Here is a 22961-nt window from a genome sequence, read left to right as displayed (position 1 = left end):
GCACTCAGCATTTGAGCAAGTTTTTCTTTATTTTTCTTTCCCCCCCTTGTTTCTAATGGGAAATTAATTCAGCGCAACTTTTTCTGTTTCTCACTGTGCACAGTTAAACTGGTCTGTAGAGGGTATGTATACCAGGCTGGCTTCCTGGGGCAGAACTAATCCAATAATTTATGGCTCAGCAGATGTTTCTGCTTTTCAGGCCAGGTGTAATCTCATGCACCATTTTTTTTCTTCTTCTTCCCTGGAGTAAATGCTAACTGGGCTGATGGCCAAAAATTTAATTACCTTTTTTCTTTTTTTCTTTTTTCCTTCTAGATGTGTGTAGTGTCACCTTACATCAGACTTCCCCTCTTTTAGGAAGAGTATGATGATGCATATGCTCATACTTCCAGCAGAAAATGATCACTGGTTGCTTTACCTTTACAGCAGCATTTACCGAGTTGTATGAATGTGTTTGGCATAAATGGAACAGCTGAACTAGTGGGTTTTGGTCATAGAGAAAGATTTGTGTTGTATATCCTAATGAAAATGCTTTTTTGTTGTATTTGTATTATTTTCTGCTTACTCCACCAAGGGCTTAATTCATCATTTCTGGTTTTACTCTGAAGTCAGTGTAAAACTCTGGTCAGAACTGGGCTAGGAAGGTGAGACATCAGGGCTACAGACATTGAAGAAATACTTTGAGACGTGCGCCATTACTCTCTTTGGAGGTCTGCATTCTTCTAAGAGCCATTCGCTCATACCCTTCAGGGTAGCGTGGCTGTGTTGCTGCTCATTGACTGTACCGGTAGTTTGACCAGGAAAAAAGAGGGTAATGATAGCAAGAAAAGTATTGAACGTAGGGAGGCAGGAATGGTACCTCGGGGATCAGTGTTAGGTCTGGACTGATAAGCTCTCTTGTGGTTTACCTGGAAGGAGAAAATGGCATGCTAGTAAAACTTACAGAAGGCATTAAATTGGGAATAACTATGCACCAGTGTCAAGCCATACAGAGGTTGGAATATAGACAAATGATAACAAAGGCTCACAAAACATGAAAATGTTGCCTGTGGGGGCTAGAAATCTTCCGTTCATCTCTCCCTCCAGCCATACCTAAGGTAATTGTAAAAATTAAACGTAATAGACCAAGATCTGTCAACTTTACTAGCAGAAACAAACTGCCACTAACAGAAAGAAGGATTTAATTTTTTAGGTACCGAATGTGAACTCTTTGCTACAGGACTTTTTCTTGCAGAGCTGTGGTGGTCAAGGGAGGGGAGAGTTTTCAACCCTGACTATCTTGTCTGTGCATGCAGAAGCATCGGATGTAGTGGTAATTACATTAGCCAAACTCTGCCTTTTGCCAATACAGCTTATTTTGCTGGAGAGAGGAAGCGTATGCACTCTGCTGGCTACGGTGTTGCAGATAAAAAGATTTCATGGCTGTGATTACATGGTCAGAATTAAACAAACAAACAAAAAAAGCTAGTGCTGTCATACTGGCAAAATGATTCTGCACAGAGCTGGCCTTGGTTGGTTTAGGAAATGAATTTTAGGTGGTTTGAATCACTACTATTTGTCACTAATTTTACATAATGAACTATGGCCCCTAAATTAAAATCTTAGTTGTGCTGGACTCTGGAGAGAGAGATGCTTTCAGAAGCTGGTTCAGCGTTTTGGTGGTTCTGGATTGCTCTATAGGCATCTCTGTTTCTAATCGATGTTCAGCCACTTTAGTTAGGAGCTTAAAGTTAGGTAGTATGAAAGTGCATATCTACATTTTAAGCCAAAGATGTGAATAAGGTTCTTTTTAGCTAGCAGATGCGCTCTCTTAGTAGCCAGTCTGCTACTGCAGTGTCAGTGTGTGTGCCTGTCAGCTGAGGGAGGATGGCAGCTGCTTGCTTGGGCTAGTAAAGGAGGACTGGGCGAAACCGTAAAAGTGTGGGATGATAAACTAACACCCTGTTGAGTTTATTCTTATCGACAAACCTAGTGCCCATATTTCTAGCACTTTTAACCATCTGGAATCTTAGCAAATATGTTTTCTAAATGAAAAGGTACAATTTTGTGAGGTTGCTGTTGGTACTAGAGGTACTCAGTTGTCAGAGCAGCATGGCTTGATGCGCAAGAAAGTTCATTGCCTGCACCAATGTAAATTTACTGACATTTTAAAATGCCACGTGTCCTGCAAGTTAAGTGGGGTATGTAAACATTTCTAGGCAGATTTTGATTCCTTAGCTAAGTATATACTTGCTGTTTGAACATTTTGAATGGAAACATCCGTGTGTTTTTATTACATCATGACTTGATTAATTACAGCCAGTTGAACACTAAATTACAGTACCAAGATACCTAAACACTGAAGAGCTTTTAGGAGAGAGAATTCTGAATACTGACAGAATTAAGCGTTGCATTTTCTGATTAAGATTGCTATGGTGCAGATGCTAACTCTGCCGCTGCTGATTAAAACAAATTGTAAATAATGCTTGTAGAAAATTCTCTGAAAGCCACAATTGCCTTAGTGGTTATTTTCATGGCCATATGTATCCGTTTTAAAGGACACTTTAAGATCTCTAGCTGACTCCAAAAGAAGGAAATAGAATAAATCGCTGCTTAATCAGTACCTTAATTTCTTCAAAAACAAAAACCTTTAAGGTATTTAAGATGGAAGTGCTGAATCCTCTGAAGCATTTCTTTGTTTAAACTTAAATTTTATATAAAGATGAAAAATACTAAGGATCTCAAGGCACAGTTATATTGTGGAGAGTCCAAAATCTTTTTACTTGCCTCTCTGAGGCACAACTATAACTATAGAGTGATCTCTTGGCAGTATCTGGTCTGTCATGCTCACAATATGCATAGGGCCCTCTTTCCATGGGGCCTGACACATTATTTTTACAACTGAAAGCATCCCAGCTATGGTGAGCATTAGCAGCACCTTCGAGCAACTCAACCCGTAGTAGCAGCCACACAAGGGAGCCTGGTGTTCTGTAAATTTTCGCCGCTCTCTTTGTTGGTAGATTCTGGGCTGTATCTCAGCTGCTGCTTTCATGAAAAATAAATATGCAAATGGGGGTTTTGTCTCACTGATAGGTGCCAAGTGTTATATAAAAAGCATTTCAGAAAAGTAATAACTCTAAGTTGACATTTGTTTGAAAGAAAATGAAGATTATATGGGTGCGTAGTCCAGAAAATGCTGCATTTATTGCTGGGCAAGAGACAAAGGAGGAGGCTAAAGCAGTTCAGATGTAGTGGTTTCCATTAAAATCTTTACTTTCTGCATTATCAGGTAATTAATGGTGCTGTGCGACTCCCCATACCAAGTATAATTTGGTAATAATAATTAGGTAAGGAGTTAAACTGTTCAGTTTCAATGGCAGCACTATAAAATGAGGCAATGATAAGTTTAATGTGCGAAACTAGTAAACTGTCAGGTGTTAAGTTAAACAGCATAACTCTCTGACTGATGGGAATCTTAGCTTTTTAGTGGTGTATATAAAATAGTGTACGACTTGGTGTAATTTTTCCGTATATACCAATTTCAGTACAATTTCAGCAGCTATGGCCTTGGGAAACGCAGGGGTTGGAGATCGGTGGTGTTATCCTCAGTGGTGCTGCCAATGCAGAGTTCAAGGCGTGACACATTAATGCAGAAATTCAATGGCTTGATCATGCCAGTATTGAAAGACTGGGCTATCGAGAAGTTTGTTTGCTAATGTGTCACAGTCATCACATACCGGGACAAGGTTCTCAATCAGTGACAAACTTGCTCATTTTCTGGGGTAGTAGTAGCTTATTTAAAAGCTGTGCTTTAATAGCAAGACAATTTTAAATCATGCATATATATAGTTTTGCTTTTTCGTCTGCTTTGATTCAGCTGTTCCTAACAGAACAATCAGTTTTAAGTTTATTAGTGATAACAGCTAATGCCTTAAATGCTTTCCATCCATGAATAACAACACTGCGACTATATAAATAACCATATTGCTTTGATGCCTAGATATGATTGTGCCTTATAATGAATTCATTTTCCAATAAGAAGACCAATTTTAGAAAACAATAGTTTTACTTCTCTGTCTGTCTTCAAAGGAACTTAATTTCACAGTAATTCAATTATGTAACCACACTTATTAATTGTTAATGTTATTAGAGTAAATCTTTCTAAAATAATTGGATAACTTTAAGTGTTGCTAATGATTTTGACTATTTTACCTTCAAAATTTCTCATTTAGTCAGTATTTCAAATGAGCATGTTAACAATACTTTCATGTTTTCTGTTTCTTCATTTTCTTTTTCTGTTTAATTTTTGTTCTCTTTTGTTAGTCATTAGATCTAAAAAGTGTCTGCTGTGACCAGCTGGCTTTTGCCTACCTACTATATACTCTTTTTACTTATTTTTGTGGAGTTTTGAAACATTCATGCTGTCACATTGCAAAAGATATATGTGGGTGCTTATTTTTTCTGCTATGAATTGTATTAATCACTGTTAGTGGAGCAAATTACAGTATGTAAATTGAGGCATATGCCTCTTTGTTTAGGACCAAAGCTTAACTTTTAAGTTTTAACTTGTATTTCAGGAAGACCTGTTATGGTGATTTTTGTTTATACAGGGTAGGTATGGGAGCAATGTGTGAGCTGGGACCTGGCCTCAGTTTCTCATTAAACCCGGTTCCTGAGGTGAAGTAGTTCCATAAAACTTTTAGTGTTGAGCTGAAATTCATAACAGAAGTGATTGCCTGCATCTTATCAGAGTCTAGTAAACATGCTATGGGATAGATACATAAGGTAGACTTAAAATATGTCCAGACTCTGTCACTGACTGCTTCTCAACCAGAAAACCAACAGGCAAGAGCTGACTCTCGGTATTGCTTGGCAGAAGTGTGATGGCACCAGATACCAAACCAGATACCACTGTCAGGAAAAAGGGCAATACTGCCAGTACCAAGCACTCTTGTTACGCGTTGTAGCAACAGCGGGACTGAAAGCTGACTTGTGCAGTGCTAATACTGGTGGGATTTCTAACCCTGAGGCTTAGAAACCCTAGAGAAAACTACGTCTAATTTTTCACTCTCCAGATATATTCTCCCATGCATCTCTGGGTGTGTTAAAAGCTATTAGATGAAGCCTTTGTGTTAGGTGGGGCAGCTTAATGATGTTGTATAAAGTTGAAGAAATATCAAAGCATTTTTTTTGTAGAAAAAACACTGGAAGATTTAGTAACTGCTGTTTACAAATGACAATTTATGTGCCTCATTTGTACTGCAGCATGTTGCTATAGAATATGGCAGGCCTTTGCTGGGAGGAAGAAATTTGCATTCTCCTGAGGATTGGGACAAGTCCACTTTCTTCTGTGATGAAGAGCTAATTGCCACCAGCGATGGGAGAGCAAATTATAGCAAAGGTAGTGAATAAAGCTTGGGCCCTGTTTTGCCCCCATTCCTTTTGTTTGGTTTGGTTTTTTGATATAGTGACACCCCTCCCCAAAAGAAAGTGCCTGACTGGGAACAGTCAATACAGTTCTTTGATGGAGAAAAGGTTCTGGTTGCTGTACTGGTTGCTGAAGCCTTTCTTCATTCTCTTCACCTTTTACAGCTGCATTACTAAGTACTTTTTATCTTGACTGAAAGTTTTATTTAGTTATTCCAAGTGAACTTTTTTTACCAAGTTAGAGACAAGGAAAAAAATCAATTAGTTTCATTCTTAGAAGGTAGAGCTGCTTAAAAAGAAATCAGTATCAGTGTCTGTGAACGAGCTGTTGGCCAATTGGCAATGTAATAGCCGAGTTTTGGAGAAAACAGAAAAAATACAAAATAGAAATAAGCGATATTGAAGAAGAAGAGTTAGGTTTAGGGTAAAGAGAATGGGTTTGAAAGCTGAGCTACTAGTCTGATGGTTTTTCCTATCGTAATCTGTCATAAAAATCTTCATCTCAGTGACTTGCCATTTAGATTTTAGACCTGTACAGGTTTTGATGAATTCTCAAAATCCTGTTTGTAATTAACCTTTCTTTTCCATGTGCTTCACCTGTTGGAATACCACCAGGTTAGCCAAAACCTGTTAGTATTAGTTTTTAGTACTAGTCTTAGGAAAAAATATTATACTAATTGTGCTATGTCAAATTCTCTAGCACTTTTTCAGGCAAAATACCAGTTTAAAAAATGAACAAACAAGGTTCTAACATGGAATGATGAAGAGATTTAAAGCAAGGAAAGATAAATTCTTGGGGCACATCTTTCCCTTTTCTTTACCATTGGCTCTAGGAAATTGAAGCTGACTTTTCTGTGTGTGTATATAATTGACATAATGTTTTAATTCCCCCTGCACCCCTGGTCCCACTCTGAGTTCTGTGCCTGCATGAATTGGCTTGGGGAAACCAAGGCTGATCAGAGCATTAGGGTCTGCTTTAACTCAACTGAGTAGTATTAAAAAAATATATGCAGCCAGCATAGCTTGCGTTGGTTATAGTTTTTCTGAAAACAAATGTCTGCTACCGTATTTTATCTGTCTAGTAATTATACTCCAGTTTAGAGGTTTTTATGCAGTAAAATCTGTCAAATACTGTATTCCAGAGGATCGGTGGTAAAATCCTTGCGCTGTTAGAGTTGATGTAGATCCTATGACTTCAGGAGGATTAGAGTTGAAAGACTCCCAGCTGAATGAACATGTTTCCTTCAAGAAATGGATGGAAGATCAGACAGCATAATTACTGTGGGATGGATTCAACTAGGTAGACTTTTGCAAATCTTTTGCGTTTGGCTTATTACCAGAAGAAGGATCACTGGTATACTGCCATCCGGCAGTTCAGTAGGTTTTTTGGCCTCTGCATCTCTCCATTTTCAATCAGGCGCAAGTCATAAATGTACATCATATAGTACAGCTTTGTACTGGTGATGTCAAGAGAGAAGTTCATTGAAAACCTTAGGCTTGCAGAGAGATCAGCAGTGGTGGACCTATTTGCTAGATTCCATGACTACAGACCTGTAGTTGTATGTTGTCATGCAGGATAAAAAGATAATCTTGCTTTCTTGTTTCTCCTGTAAGTTTACAGGAGACCTGTTTTTTTTTCTCTGCTCTATTTCTGTAAATCTGGAAGGTGCATTTTATAAAAACAAAGTTTAAAATTAACCTCAGGTAGTTAATGGATTAATTCTAGAAGTTTTGTTGCATATTTTATGGAATTTGGGATTTGAGAATGATTATTCATCAGTCCTCTCTAGAGAAGAGGAGACAGTTTAACATGGAAGAGAAACTCAACCTAGAAGTTTTAAATTTTTTTTTAACTTAAGCTTGATGCATTGGCAATTGATTTACCTTGAAGAGATATGATATAAAGGCAGTTCTCAGTGTCATCTCTGAAATGTTTTAAAAAAAAAAGAAAAAGTGGATAGTGAAAAAAGCGTTTCCGTGACATATCGAAAGAGATGCTTAGCATAGGTGCTTAGTTTACCTGATAAGCTCTGGACTCCAACCTCTTCCTTGCTGAGTTTCAGCATGTGACCGAGTTGAAATAGTATTCAGGTTTTAGTTCAGGCCCACGGTATGTGTTTCTAGTGGTTTCTTTCTCCGAGAAGTTCATGTTTGCTTTGAGAGAAGCAACTAGCATGTGGTAAACAAAAGCGAAGATGTCTCACAGCTGCAGGATTCAGCACTGGAGAAATGAGACTTTGTGCAGAGCTTAATTTTTGTGAACAACTTTTTGTAGCATTGGCCCTCTTCTGTATCTGCAGCCAATTAGATCCATGTCCACACTTCAATAATTACATCTCTCTGTTTAGTCTTTTAAATCCAATTTGGGCTGTTTTTCAAAGAACATGGCTCCTTTGTCTGACATCGGGATATTTAGTTTTTCTGAGCTCTGAGTGGGTCATGTAAATTGAGTGTCTCTGGTTTGGATCTGCTTTTTGATGGATAAATACATCCTTGCAAATGGAGTACAGATCCGTGGCTTGAGTGCTGTGCTGAGTTTATTTGCTTGCTGTTGGTTGTTTTTGTTGTGGGTTTTGTCTTTTGGGGGGGTAAGGAGGAAAGATGGGGAAAGCGGTGGAGGGCAAACAGCTAAGGAAGAGGTACTGGGATGTGAAACGTCTGTCCTAAGGTGTTAATAGGTATTACGTGGATCTGCAGCAAGTCAGTAAATGCATTTCTGCTACCTACACAGAGTAATTACACTACTGTTTATGATAAATAGTTCAGGTTTTGCCAATGTTTCCATTATTAATCTCTGTTTTCAGCCATTTGTAATACAGGCTGAGTCTGTATTTGGGTAATTTTATTAAAGCAGTTTTCAACAAGCTCTTTGGCTGTGCAAGCATGGAAAGAATATTAAATTAAAAGAAAACTCTGGACCCAGGGAACCTGATGTTCTGATACATGATGTTAAGCTATCTCATCGCTAATACATTGTATAATTTCTGTTTTGCCACTTACTGCATGTAAAGTCAGTGATTTTTCAGCATCAGTAGCTTCACAACCAAGTGTTTTAACCATTGTAATATTAGCCTGAAAATCACAAGATCTTACATAATGAGTTTTGACATTCTTTTAAACTTACATTCACTAAGCTCATGCTTTGCTTTTTTTCCTTGCTTTTTTTCCTCCCTTCCTTCACCACCACGAGAGCTCAGTATGTAACTTTTTTTATCAATACATACTGATTGGTAGGTGAGCAGACCATGAAGCCTAAGTAGCGTTATCTGCTTATGCCTGGCACTTCAGTTCACAAGTTGGCTGCATCTAGATACCGAGAAGGAACGGGAAGGGAAACGCTTTCGCTGGACCGCACAGGGGTGACCTGTAGTGCGTTACTGTAAACTCTGGTATCCCGACAGCGTGTTGTCATCAACAGTGTTCTGCCGAGGCGGTTTATCCAGGCACCTGCCCCTCCTCTCCCCTCCGCAGGCTGTCAGTGGTTACCTGATAGAGAGCATCCTTCAGCTCCACTGCTGTGCACAGTTCCAAGGACTTGTCAGAAGCCTGACTGTGTTGGATTTCGGAGTTGAGCTTGCTGTTAGCTCTCCAGCTACCTTCCCTTCCAGCTGGAAGGGATGTTTGATAATAGAAAGTAGCTGAATAGACCCAGTGTTGCAGAACGAGTTTTGTCTCTTAGCTGAAGCATTGAAGGGGTGGCTCAGCCATGACTGTGAGCACCGCATTGCTCAGATGATGTTCAAATACAGCTCCTGCGCGACTGTCAAAATTTGGGTACTGGTGTCACGGTGTTTGCAAAGGTTGTTCAGGATATCAGGTATAGAAGTAAACTAACCAGACAACTGATTTAGTGAATGAATAGTTTTTCCAAGGTGATAGCTGGATAGTGATGTCCTCAGTTTTTGTGTCTGGGCTTAGGCGCAATCCCAGGATATGACACGTTGTGGGAGGGAGGCAGGGTGACCTGGGAACATCCTAGCAAGATCGGTGGGGAGGTTTTGGCCTTTTACATCTTCATCCATGTTTGTATGTGATATAATCTACGATGACAAATCTGAATTATTTCGTAATCCTCATCAGCATGGTATCTGTGAACTGCTTATAATGCCTCCTAAAGACTTTTTTTTTTTAGTCTCTAAATGAGCGTAAAATCTGGGAATTTGGCTTTGATTTCAGTATAATGAATTTGAATGAAGTTCCCTAATGCAAAGCAAGAAGGTTGTTATGAATATGTATGCAGTGCTGCTAGCCTTTTTTATTGTATGGATGCCTGAGGAGATGAATGGGTGAGCTCCAGACTTCTGGTCTTATGCGTCAGCTCTTGATGAGGGATGTTTGATAACTTATTTTTGAGATTTTTAATTGTTTGCTGTTTTATCTTCTTTTTAAAAGAATTCTTTAAGAAAGAGAGCTCCCTAGTGATCTTTGATTTTAGTAGTATACAGCTTAGTAGTATTTTTCTTTTTCCAGATTAAGGATTTAGTGAATTAAGCCTTCCTGCTTTCTAAACAAAGGAAACTTAAACTTTCTAATTTATTTTTTTTTTAAATCTCAAGACTTCCTAGTTTAAAAAATAAAAAGTCCTCAAAGGCACTGATACGTCTGAATTTCACTGCCTTCCCCCTCCCCCTACCTCCCACCCCAATATATGAATTATATTTTGAGTTAAGTTAGTTAACTGGTAAGAAAGATACGGAATTACGTTGTGCATTTTACAGTCTTCAGCAGTATTTCGTGTATTTTTGTGGCAGTTATTACAGCTGATGTGAATTTACATTATTCCATTATCAGGCTATACTTGACAAACACTTTTTGACCTATTTTTTAAATATAAATGTAATATTTATATTGTATTGTATATTCTGCCATAAAGCTCAATTACATTCTGTAGCTATAAACATGGATTCTGACAATCAAATGTAGCATTTTGATGGATTTTATAATTTATTTTAGTTTTTCCCAGCAGCTTCAGGTAATTAATTTAAAAAAAGAATTGCTATTTATTTTCTCTCGCAAATGGAAAATGAAATAAATACAATCAATCAGAAGAATTTTTATTTTAAATCAGAAAGTAAACAAGTGTGTGTTGTACTAATTTTTTTTTAAGTATGCTGAAAGTATACAGGCTTTTTCCAGAAATTGTCAGAGGAAAGAAAAGGTGTTTTGGCAGTAGAATAGAGTTCAGTGGATCTATTGTCACATGGAAGATGGCTGGAACTCTGGAATAGGCTAGTTAATTGAATGGTTTTGCTTATACTATGTAATGAAATTACCCATGTTACATTCAAACAGTTGTTGTCTGAGCTTCAAAATCAACACTTGAATTTAAATAAATGGTTTCTTTATGAATATTTCAGTTTCATGTTGTCTGCGCGTTCAGTGGGAAGCTTGCATTTTCAGCTGTTCCTCGTAGTCAAAAGGGCTCTGAGAGTAGGCTTGGATTCCGCGGTTCACAACTCGTAGGCTGCTCGCTGCACCTATAGAGAGACTTGTGAAAGTCAGCGGGAGACAACTGGGACCACGCAGAAAATAGCAATTGTAAAACATTCTGTAAACAGAGGTACTGGAGCCTTAATTTTGTAGAAAGAAGATGGAGGAGAGGTTGTATTCCAACACATGAAGTTTCCTTAAGAGTTTCACGAACACAACATAAAACTACAAAAAGACTCTGCTTATTAAACCCTGGGAGAAGTTGATTGCTTATAGAACTCCAGTCTGAATGTCGCAGCTGTTACTAATTACAACTTGGAGTAATTACACCATCAAAGATTAATGTACATTTCAGTGCATGCAGGATAATGGAAACAGAGTGGACGCATACAGGGTGATGAAAGTTTAATGCAATGTGCACAGTCTTAGCTGGTTAATAATAATTTTATGCCTTTAAGTAATAACTTTGTGTCTCTCTACCATTGTACATGCCTCTAATTCATAAGTCTTCAAAACATCCTAGGAAAAGAAACTGGCTTAACGCCCCAGGTCTGCTGCTATCTTTGGACGTTGTCAATGTGTGTTAGTAAAGATTCTTTTATCGGTAACTCCTTTTTCTTTTTTTTCTTTATTATGTATCTTGCCTTCATCTAGTTTTGTGTTTTTCAATGAAGTTTTCCAAAGCAGTAGATCCTAAGAGATATTAACTGTTACTGGATGATGCTGTGTTTCTATTTTTCACTTTTGTAAGATACTGCTCTTAGGTTTTAGCTAGAAGGGATTTAATGTTTTGATGCTGTTTTTTCACCATGTGGCTCATTTCATCAGTGGTTCCACGCTGCTTCTAGACCCAGAGTTAGGAAACTCTGGTCTGCAGACTGCTAGTACCTGCAGGGCCACGGTAAAAGGTCTGCAAAGGCAAACAGTCCATAGGGCCTTTGGTTAAGAGTTTGATGATGAAAGACTGTAGTCATTTGGGAAGAACCAGAGCTGACAGAGGAAATACATGAGGCAACACTTTTCTCGTGATATTGAAGCCGATGTATTTTTATTTTATGTTTCCCATGAGCTAAGAATGTTTGTGCAGTCGATTCCTCAGATCTGGCGGTGTTTGATAACTTGTTAAGGAATAGTAAACCTTGTTAAGGAATAGTAAAACCTACTTACCATTTTGGCTGTTTTTAAATATGTTTTCTTATATCTCTCTCTGCTCTGGACCTAGCAAATCACTTTCTGAGACTTTTCCAGTACTCTTGGCATGGAAGTAACAGCAAACTTTCTTTGATGCCCAGATTTGGCAGTTTCTTGAAGGTGTTTCACTCTCCCATCTTCTTTTCAGAAGACGGCCTTAATTATGCACAGTAGACTTTACCTTTTTTCTCTCTTCAGTGCCATACTCTGTCTTGCAGTTGAATAACCATGAGGCAGCTGTTTTGGTGGGAACTGTATGTGGCTGAATTTTGTTACTTGCTGAATATTCAGCTCAGAAAATGCCACTTGACTTTACTTTCCACATAAGTTTTCTCTGGAAAGGGTAGCTTTAATTTCCATCTCTCACTGTCTCGTTTAGATGGCCTTGCAAAGCACGTTCATCCCCAGTGGGTGGGAAATAGCAGGCCAGACAGCATTTCTGTGGCACGTAGCTCAGTGTACATTGCCTGCGACAGAGGGAAGGGGAGAACGTTATGAATGCCTGCTCTGCTCTCGTGCTGCTGATCATGGAGAAGGATGGGAAAGCTTCACTAGCCCACACCAGCAGAACTGGAGGTGCTTCTGTCCTCTGTCGCCTGGCAGGTCCAGGGGCATCTTTTCATTTTTTTTTTACTATTACAATTTCAGCTCCCTATTTTACTGACGTGCTACCTAGGTGAAATAAAATCATTATAAGTTCCCACAAAAGCTACAAACAATATCACTATTTCAAATGTATTGGTTTTGTCTATTTATGGTGGCAGGTTAGCATGTATGTGAGGTCTTAATTTTTCCCTTCCTACCTTTCTTTCTGTATTCTGTTAACCATTTTTGCTTCCATACTTTTTTTTTTTTTTTTTAGCAGCTTTGAAATGTTCTGTGAACCTCTCACACCTTATAGGAAAGGGATTTGGAGAACTTTTCCCTTCATGAGAAAAATGGTATACCCCAGCTGTGCTTCCCAGGCTTGTTAATAGATCTGTTTTATTGTCTTCTGTTCCAGTGCCAGAGAATTTTGTCAGGCAATCCATAGTGATTGATTCTAGGGAAACAAAACACCATTTCCTCCTGTTTTCAGTCTTGAGTCACGTTGTAGCTCTCTCACCAGAGGCACAAAGCAGCCAGTCAGGTTTTTTCCCAGCAATTCCAGAATTCCTGCACTTGTCTACAAACAGCTGTACAAAATTAACTGAACATAACTTTCAGTTCTGGTCTTCATGCCTAAAAAAGATGGTTCAGAGACTGATAGAAATGGCCTGTCATCATTCTGGATTTGATATGGAAAAAAAAAGCTACGTCCCAGTCAATGGAGTTTCTGTAACTTCTTGAGTTTCATACTGTTTTTCTTGATGTAAGAAAATGCTGGTCACCAGTAACAGAACTTGTGATTGAGTATTTGATGCATCATTTACAGTTTACTTCATCTTATTTTTCCTTGCAGATGAATCTTTATACTTTCAGCGATCAGAAAATCCCGGAGAACATGAATGTTCTTCCTTCCATTTGCAAACTGCATAGAAAGCCACAGTGTTTTGTCACTAGTAGGAGCTGATACAGAAATATTTGCAAGGGCAATACATTGCTCTTATTCATACATGCCAGGTATGTTCTGCTAGGTAACAAAATGAAAAATTAAAGTGATGGCTGCAAGGGCTAGCATACTGTCTGATATGCAACTTCTCCCTCAGTAAGCTTTACTGTTGAATTCGTTATAACTAATGGTGAAGTACCACTCTGGGAGTGTTAGAATGCAGAAAATGGCTCGGTCAGTAGAATGTAGTCTTAAAAATAAATAAAGTGAAATCTCATTCCATAGATACTGCGAAATATGGCATTCCAGATTCTTTCGTGTCTTCATGCTGTGATGTAAACACCTGATTATACCATTGCTGACTAAATATGATTTTTGTTCAGCAGTTGGGCAGAGACATGATAAGAGACTGTAGCCAAAGAAAAGAGAGTTTGAAAACTGCTTTCTAGTCAGGGTGGCACCATCATTACCCTGTCTAAGTCTCTGTGTAGGGGCTTCTGCTTTACTTTTGCAGTGGGAAGTCTCTGATGCACAGGAAGGGCTGATGTACGTAGTTGCAAAGCACTACATAGTATTTGCTAATCAAGAGAATAGCTGTGATAGTCTGTTATGGGAAATGATGTCAAGCACAGATGGGATCCTTCTCCTTCCTCTAGGACAGGGGATTTTGGTGTATTGGGAAGTCACTCAGACAGCATGGACGCACTGCTCTTCCTAGAAGTACTGCTCCTCCTGAGGATCTTTGAAAATGACATTCATTCCGTTCTCTTCCCATCTGCATTCTCCATTAGTTGTCTGCAAGTCTACTCTTGCTTAATACTGAACTTTTTTCTCTGTGGGACTGCGTGAAATAAGTTGGGTATTTTAAAACAGCGGGAGAAAGGGGGGGGTGAGTAAGGCTGCTAGGACAAGTAAGTTGAGTGGAGAACAAGAGGCGATGGAGAAGCATGGTTGAAGTAAGAAACATTCAGGTCGGAGTGGCTTGCTGGGGAGAAGTGAGATCTTGTAAGAGTTATTTCATAATAAAGCACATCCACATTCCAAAATATGGTCATCCACAAGGCATGTGAGTCCTTGTAGGCCTGACAAAGTAAATCCATGCTGAACTCTCTTCTGTCAGGGTTAGATTGCTGCCTGTCACAACCTAAAATGCAGCCAAGATGTATGCACCCTTTCACTGCAACCAAATTCCAACAGTTAATCTATTCTCAGAGAAACCGCCACAACTCCATCCTCTGGTCCCTAAAAATATGGATGACATCCATCAAGTTATTCAGGTATGTCTGTATAAGACTATTAAATCTATATTATGTGAGAGCCATATTACGTAAGATGAATGATACCAATTTTATTGAAAATGATCACTAATTATTTTCAAACCTTAGGTGAAGATACGCATCTTAAGCGAACTAGTTTTCACATTTCTTCCGGCTATCTCATAATGTCATGTTGTTACAGCTGAGTGAACGTGGATGATATACTAAAATACTAACTGAATTTCTTACTCCCTGTTCATTGTGTATGTGCTTCAGGTAATATTGTTTTGGAATAGAAAACTTTGGATATCTTTATTTTGAATTAATTGTGTTAGGCCATTCGGAATCACTTAGCATGCAAAATCCAAAGTATATTTGGTACTCAATCAGTATGAAGGAAATCTACATAGCCATAGCAAGGACTTATCCAATGAATATCATGTCTTCATGGAGCAAGAGGAGTAATGTGGGTTAGCGTGGGTCCATTTTATCCTAATAGTTGGAAATATACTGCTGACTTAGAATATTTGTGAAGTTCACTCCCCCTTAACAAAAAAAAAATTCTATACACAAACAGTAATAGTAGCAGTATACTGTGTTTCTAGAGCAGTTTTAATTCTATGGGAAGATCAGACATATTATTGCAGTTTACATGTTCTGATGTATTTTGTGAAGGGTTTAAGCCTTCAATATTTCCCTCCTTTTTGGTTAAGATCATTGTTGATTCATTTTCAAATTCTCCATGAATGAAAGGACAAAAATGTTCTCGATCAAAATGTTTTTCTTTTGATAACCATGCTATCATGATGTAACACAAAATCAATACTGCATTACTTAAACTAAAACGTTTCCACGTTTCCTTCATGGAATGCTGAAATATTTTGATGTTCTCAGAAGTTTTGTCCTTTGGGTTTTGGAGCTGACAATTTTTTTGGCGAAATTGGTGCGTTTTTCCCAAAGCGCTCTGACTATGCGAAACCAGCATCCTTTCACAGAATATGGTTCCACTGAAGACTTTCTTACTGGCTCTGCATCTTTGGCTGGGTGCAGACAGCTGACCTTTGGGTGAACTTCTTGTAATTTGCTTTTCCTATTTGTTAATGATTTGAGATTTCATAGAGGATTTGTATGGCAGCAGAATAAGAGATGAACAATAATGTATGTCCTCATTAAATCTTCAGTATTTCTTTTTCATTGGACTTTTCTTTGAGTGGAAAAAACTAAGCCCTTATTCAACCGTTACTGGAATCGGAATTGTCCTTCTGAAGTAACCAAGTACCTACTGTACTTCTTAATCTGCTTTTAGTGAAAGAATTACACAGTGGCATTATTTGAAGTTTAGCATAGTAGCTAGCAAGCATATGTTTGGGTTTGGTTTTTTTCTGTTTTCCCTGAAATGGCTTTTTTCCCTTCCAGGTTGATGGAAAGTTGCTTGATTATACGCTGTCCAAACAGCCTAGGAATAGCCAGAGATCTTTTTTATCAGTTTTCAGTGCAGCACGCTCCCACACCTCTGCTTCCCATCGATAACCTGCTATTTTGCCACTACCTTCAAAGTTCCTTATGTAAATTAGCATCAAAGGTTTTTAGAATATTATATGAAGCTTCTGGCACTTCTGGTTTTTTCCCCACTTCTGGAGACTTAGTATATTTTGCAGACTTCTGCAGTGGTTTTTAATTGCTGTTTTTCTTTTCCCTTGTTTGTTCTCCTCACTTTCCTGCCTTCCTTTTTTTTATCCTATAGCACAGAATGTTGTTTTTATTTTTGAGCTTATATTGATGAGCTTCTATTGATCTTGCTTTTTTATATAAGCAGACATAAATTTATGTACATCACTTATGAGTGGAGTCATTTGTTTGCAGTAAAATCATTGTTCAGATAATATTATAAAATTACTGAAATTGGTATTAAAATGTCTTCTTGTATCATCCCACACTTTTTAAAGTGAAATTGCAGACACTGGGGAAGTTTGACTTCAGTTCTGAAGTGACATGTACCTATGCGTTTAACATATGGCACAGCTTTGCTTTTTCTGGCTGTGATCCAAACGCTTGAGTCTCCATTCCTGTTTCTTTGCTCATTGAAACTTCCAGTCACTTTGGGTGGATTTAAGGAAAGGTTATTAGGAAATAAATGGCAAAATAATGGTAAATGTAATGAAAAGAATATGAAATGTAGTCTAAACTGTGTAGTTAACTTTTTTCTGGTGCTCTCTGTTTCTGGATCATCAACACTGTTCCAAGAGGATGTTTTGGCTTTTGTTTTGTCATTTTTTTTTCATTTTGAAAATGTAAGGCTACTTTGCTTTGGGTTTGGATTGTCCTTTTCCCATTGCAAATGAAACACATTTTTAAAGTCTTTGCCATTGGTATCTTAAGAAATGAATGAAATGTTCCTATGAATACCTTGTGTGCAATCACTATGTCATGTCCCCTTATAATTAGTAAACAAATCTAATGGTTTATCACATTTAGATCACTTCTAGAATTATGCTAATGACTGTTCACATGTAACTTTTTACGTGATCAGAACAGCATGCCAGTTCATTAAAATGTTTTTTATTTTTATGAAGCTTAATTTTTTTCTCCGTAGAAAAATAAGTACTGTACAAAACAGACCCCTTTTTTCTGCAGTTCAAATATTGCATTCCCCTTTACAGCAAAGCACTGATCTTTATATATACCTCATGCTTTTTTCCAAAGTTTCTTCTCTAGGTCTTTCTTGAGCTGTTTTGCCTTTGTCTTTCTGTTCCTTAGGCAACACGTTCAAACCGCCTGATGCACGCGCTCACCTGTATCCCAATGGCAAATGGGATTGTTCTAAAAAGATCCACTGACAGAGTGAAAGGGAATAAAGAAATCCATCAGCTTGCTAAAATGAGGGTTAAAAAGCCTGGAAATGTTAGCATTTAAATTAGAAAGTGTTGATCTCCTGCCAACCCTCTACTTTCTCGGCTCAATTCTTGTGAACTGGTAGGATATCAAATTAGGCAAGTTAACTTCTTGAAGCTATTAGGGGGAAGCTGTCTTGTCTCCTTCAATTCCCTGCTGACTCAGGAGAAAGAAGCTGGCAGGTTGAGCTGTGAAGTGCATAATTTGAGTGGACAGCATGCTCAGATTTATTTTTCTTCCAGCTCTCCTGCAAAGTGAAGAATAAGTTTTAAGTACTGATTTTTGAAGTAGTACTGAAGTAATTCTTCATGCTATGTGTATCCTATTGTTAAAAGAATTAGAAGTATCTTAGAGCATTTATAGACAGGATATGCAGAGGAAGGAGATTTGCACACTTGGAACCTGTTAAACTTGACACTATCACTACTGAAATCACCAGGTACCCAAAGAATATGAGGCTCACTTAAAAATCATGAGATGAGAAACCTTCTTTTCAGTTGCCTTCTATTTTGTGAGCCATTACAACTTTTAAAGCATATCTTGGCAGTCATGAGAGCTAGAGGCCCTACTTTAAAAGCTGGGATTGTCATGTAAATGCTTTGTTCTGCAGCACACCCTTCAAGAAAGGCACTTAATCTTGCGAGACGCCTGCAGTTATTGGGAGCTGGCAACACTTCGGTTTCTAACCAGGTGGGGAGGAAAAGCGTACTCATGCTGGCCTAAACTTACTGACTCTGCGAACAGAGTTTGGTACCTGCTTTTTTGGTACCTGCTTAGAAACAGGTGAAGAAACTAATGGCTACTTTGAACTCCTAGTTTTAAAGACTCTGCCCCACAAGCTAAAGAATAATTTCTTTACCTGCACAGTGCTGGGACCTACCTCTTTAATGGTCGGGAAAGAAGCACCTGTGTCTTCTGTACAACCAAAACCGGGCACGGTGAGCAGGCAGCTTGGTAGTGTGGTCAAGGCACTGTGCTGTGTATCTGTTGGCATGTAGTGCTGGCAGGAGATGTGCTTGCAAATCCACCATGATGCAATGTGAAGCAGTCTTGCAAAAATTTCATACTGCTCTGGAAGTAAGCTACCTCCTTCTTCCTCCAGCAGAAGGAATAGTTCAAGATGATGAGCTTGGTAGTTTTAGTCCCAAAATCACTCTACTTCTGTAATATCAAGAAACAATGGGCCAAATTTCAATGATTGTTTTCCTTTTTATTCCTCAATGAAATATACTACTTTGTCTTACAGGGTTCTTTAAGCTGTAGGGACCACTGCAGGGACGGCAAAGTCAAACAAAAGTGCTTATTTTAGTTATAATTACTTCTGTCTGGTACCAGTTAGGAAACCAGAGAAGCTAAACCAGTTTGTAAGTAGCAGTAAGGCTACATTTGTTGAGAGTTTTGGATTGTCATACACTTTAAAATCAATTCTTCAACAGAAATTTACCAGGGAGAAGTCTTTAAGGAGAAAGATAAGCTAATGATGAGAACTTAAACGCTGAATGGAATCCAATTGCTCTACCAAGGTGACCTTTTGGCTTTTTAGAAAAAATAATCAACCATCTTTTGTTTAGTAGTAAAATCCCACAGTATATTAGCTTACAGTAGTATTTCAGTAGTGTCTATAAAAATCATTAAGAGGAAAATGTAAGAAGAATTGCGTGATGTAGTTGATCTTAGTTTGGTATAAGTAAATGAGATGGATGGCTCTATTTTATGGTTCCTTAGCTGAGCTCCAGCAAGTTGCTGCTCAGGATGCTGAAAGGGCAAAGCTGCTGTTTCTCGGTGCTGTGTCATAGCTCGTTTTGTTCTGTTCTCTTCCTTTGGCCACCTAATTACAGTTTGCCTGCAGAAGGGAACAGGATGATCTATGGTGAGTGCTGTGCCGTTGGCAATGGGCATTGCTGTCATACTCTTGGGCTTTCGTTTGCATGTTTCTTCCATCTCTGTATTTGCAGAGGAAGATTCTTAGAATACATGAAAGTTTCAATTGTTTGTTACATAGCAAAGCATTTTAAAGATATACTTAAGATTTTTACCATTTGGTCAACACTTAGCTGGTTTTTTAAATGATGTTAGCCACTGCGGTGCATACTGGGATTGTACTCGGACCGTCTCTTTTAACAGGCACTACATTCCAGTAACTCTTGCTTCTCAGTTGTGCATGCCTTAACCTGGTTATTGGAAAGAGGATAGAGCATTCCCATCTGTGTGAAAAAATTCCTGGTGCATACTCATGCTGGGTGGCGTGAATTTCTCTGAGTAGTGTCAAGACCAGCGTCTACCTCTTCAGAGTGTGTGTAACTCCAGTGCTCCTGATGTACTTGCCCTGTAGACTCTCACGGTGTTAAGCTGTCGGTGGTATGGGCTCTCTGGGGCTGCTCTGAGGAATTCTGATGTCAGGTTGATGCTATCCTGCACACTATCAAAACTTGCACTTATCTCTCTGTAACTTTTTTTTTTAACATAGAAAAACTGTTTGCAGCCAGTGCTACTGTAGAAATCCACCGTATATTGAACACAAAAGGATGAATCTGCCATGGAAGTGTGTTGAACCTAAATGTTAGATGTGATAAAAATTGCTGGTGTGGCTGTAGGAGAATGTTGAGGAAAGACAGGGATTACTGGATGATCGGTTTACGACACTTAGATCATACATACACGTCTTAAACCTGTTAAGTTACTCATGAAAAATAACCCAGATGTATATTCATGGGTATTAATAATTTCCTTAATGTGATGTTATGAAAAGGATTTCATCAAAGGAGATACAAAGCTGTTAATTAGCACTGCTTCCCCAGTCAGCAAAAGACAGACCACGTTTAAGTGACTTGCTGAACAAGAGTATACAGCGCATCCATAAATGCCTTGAAGAACTAGATGAACAAGTGTGAATATAAGAGATGTAATCATCTTTGAAATAAAAAGCAAAAATCTCCCAGACTGGAATGAAATGAATTAGAACCCACACTTGAATGCATTTGACTATGCACTCATGAATAATCAGAACGTGAAGATGATCAACTTGCAAACCTTGATTGAGTGTGGAATATTTCTGAGACAGGTGAGCAGAGAAAGGGAAGAGAGCAGGCGGTGAGGACGACCACAGGCAGTCCAAAATGAAGTTCTACGTGGCACGTTTCTAGCTGGGGGCTGCCAAAATTCCCAGCGCAATGAGCATTTTTTCCTCTCCGACCCACAGCTGTTACAGTGAAACTAAGCCTTTCACAACAAAAGCTGTCTCTGAACTGGAACAATATATGCTGCTTGTTTGTTGAAATGGTGTGCAACAGGAGGGGAGGAAGGGATGAAAGGAACCTTGACTTTCGTGGTCAGTGTTAGAATTCAACTTAAAGGAAAGTAAACATCTTAAAGTTTTGGTGTAATTATGGACTTAGGACAAGTTTATTTTTAGGAATGGTTTTATTTTATCTTGAATTCAGCGGTGAGAAGTTTAAGGTCTCTTATTTTTACCCATTTCCTTTTGCTTCCCTTTGCACCCTTTGTTTCTGTTAAGCCTTGTAAGTTCATAATCTGTTGTGCCTTTACGGCTGTCTAAACACAAATGGTGTTTCTGATGTTTTTAACACCCTGAAAGAATTTATAAACTCTGACCCCATAGTTGATACTAATGGTCCTGACTGACCATGGTTTGTTTTGGGCTGTCTGAGTGGCTGGTTACAGCAGTGCTGATGTAGGGGGGTGACACACCAGTTTCAGTTGCAGGATTTAAGAAATAATTGGTTTAAAGATTAATTTTCTTTGAAGTTAGCAATAAAATGGGCTGGCAAGCGCAGTGCTTCTATGCTTCTGCCTATAAATAGCACAAATTTTCTTTTTAAACTTTGATAAAGGCTTGAACCAGTTGAAATGCCTGCTTTATCGTGTTCCAGCCACTAGCAATGAAATGGCTTTAATATTTAAGTAACTGTTTTTATTAGACTCTGGTAGGCTTTAATAGGTGTTCCTGGAGTGCTGTTGACTTGCTCTTTATTGGTTAGCTGAAAGAAAAAGCTTTTATTCTTTTCCTGCTGGACTTATTATTTATTCTGGTCCTGCTGGACCCTGAGGGTGTCATTCAACCTGGGGCAAGATGCTGAGCCGAACTCCGCAATAGGAGGCAATGATAAATCTGGATTTGAGGGAAATATAGCAGGTTGGATCTCAGCTGCACTCTCAATTGGTTAAGTTCCAGTTTTTACACATCCAAAACATAATCATCAGATGGTATTTCCTACTGATTACCTTCGAAATATGTTTATTCACACAAAGTCATTTCTGTTGGTGCTTTGAGCTGGATTTTCATGTTAGACCGGACAAACAAAACAGAAATGACACTTCCACTAGTGTAATGTTGAGTCCTTCACAATTTATAGTGGCATCCTTTTGTATTTGTTGGTAAGTTTGGGAAAGAATAAGAAACTTTTGGCTTGTTTAAAATCAACAACAAAAAAGCAGCAATAATGTTTGCTAGTTGGGGTGCTGAACTTTCTACTTTATATTTGGGCTGATCATTTGAATTCAGGAAAGAATGCATATTTAGACTCTCTCCTAAGCTGTAGGATCCCTATTTGCTAGATAAATACTGCATTCCAGTGAGGAATGCTGAAGCATCATTTGTTCCCAGCAGGCGTTACAACTCCTGTCCAAAGAGGTGCGGTGCAGCTGGGACTCAGGCTAAAGCCTCGCTTTAGGGAAGGGAAGTCCTGCCGAGGCTCACGAGGTAAAGTTAGAGGAACCGCCAAGGCTGGTCAGTGCAGAATGGGATTTTGGAGGTGTTTATACTTGCTGGAGCCTTCTGATGATACAACGCCCAGTCCAGGGACAATTGCTTGTATGTAAGTTATTAGTATTAAACTTTTTTTAGGCAATACTGTTTAGAAGAGCTAGGTGTACCCATTGAAAGGTTTTTTTACATAGAAAATAAGTTAGGTTAGTGAATGCTTGCAGATACTAGAAGTATAGGTATCAAATTAATTGTTTGTACCATAGAGATGCAATCACGTGTAAGCTGCCTGCACAAAATACGTAAGCTTGATGCATTATTCCATGATCCAGGGAAACTTAATGCCATTTTGGAATTTAAGTTTTTCCCTCCAAATCGCGGAGTAATTTTTGGAGGTTTTACAATTTAATCTCTAGAAGTCTAAAGTAGCAAAAAGGTTATTGTTCAGTGAGGATAATTTACATGTCTTTAAAACATTTTCTTAAAAGTAAAAATATCCATAAAATATCCATAAAATACATTTACCATTAAA

This window comes from Pygoscelis adeliae, unplaced genomic scaffold, assembly GCF_000699105.1.
Source record: "Pygoscelis adeliae isolate BGI_AS28 unplaced genomic scaffold, ASM69910v1 Scaffold155, whole genome shotgun sequence".
In the NCBI taxonomy this organism is placed as follows: domain Eukaryota; kingdom Metazoa; phylum Chordata; class Aves; order Sphenisciformes; family Spheniscidae; genus Pygoscelis; species Pygoscelis adeliae.
The sequence above is the reverse complement of the archived record's forward strand: the minus strand, read 5'-3'. Positions refer to the sequence as shown.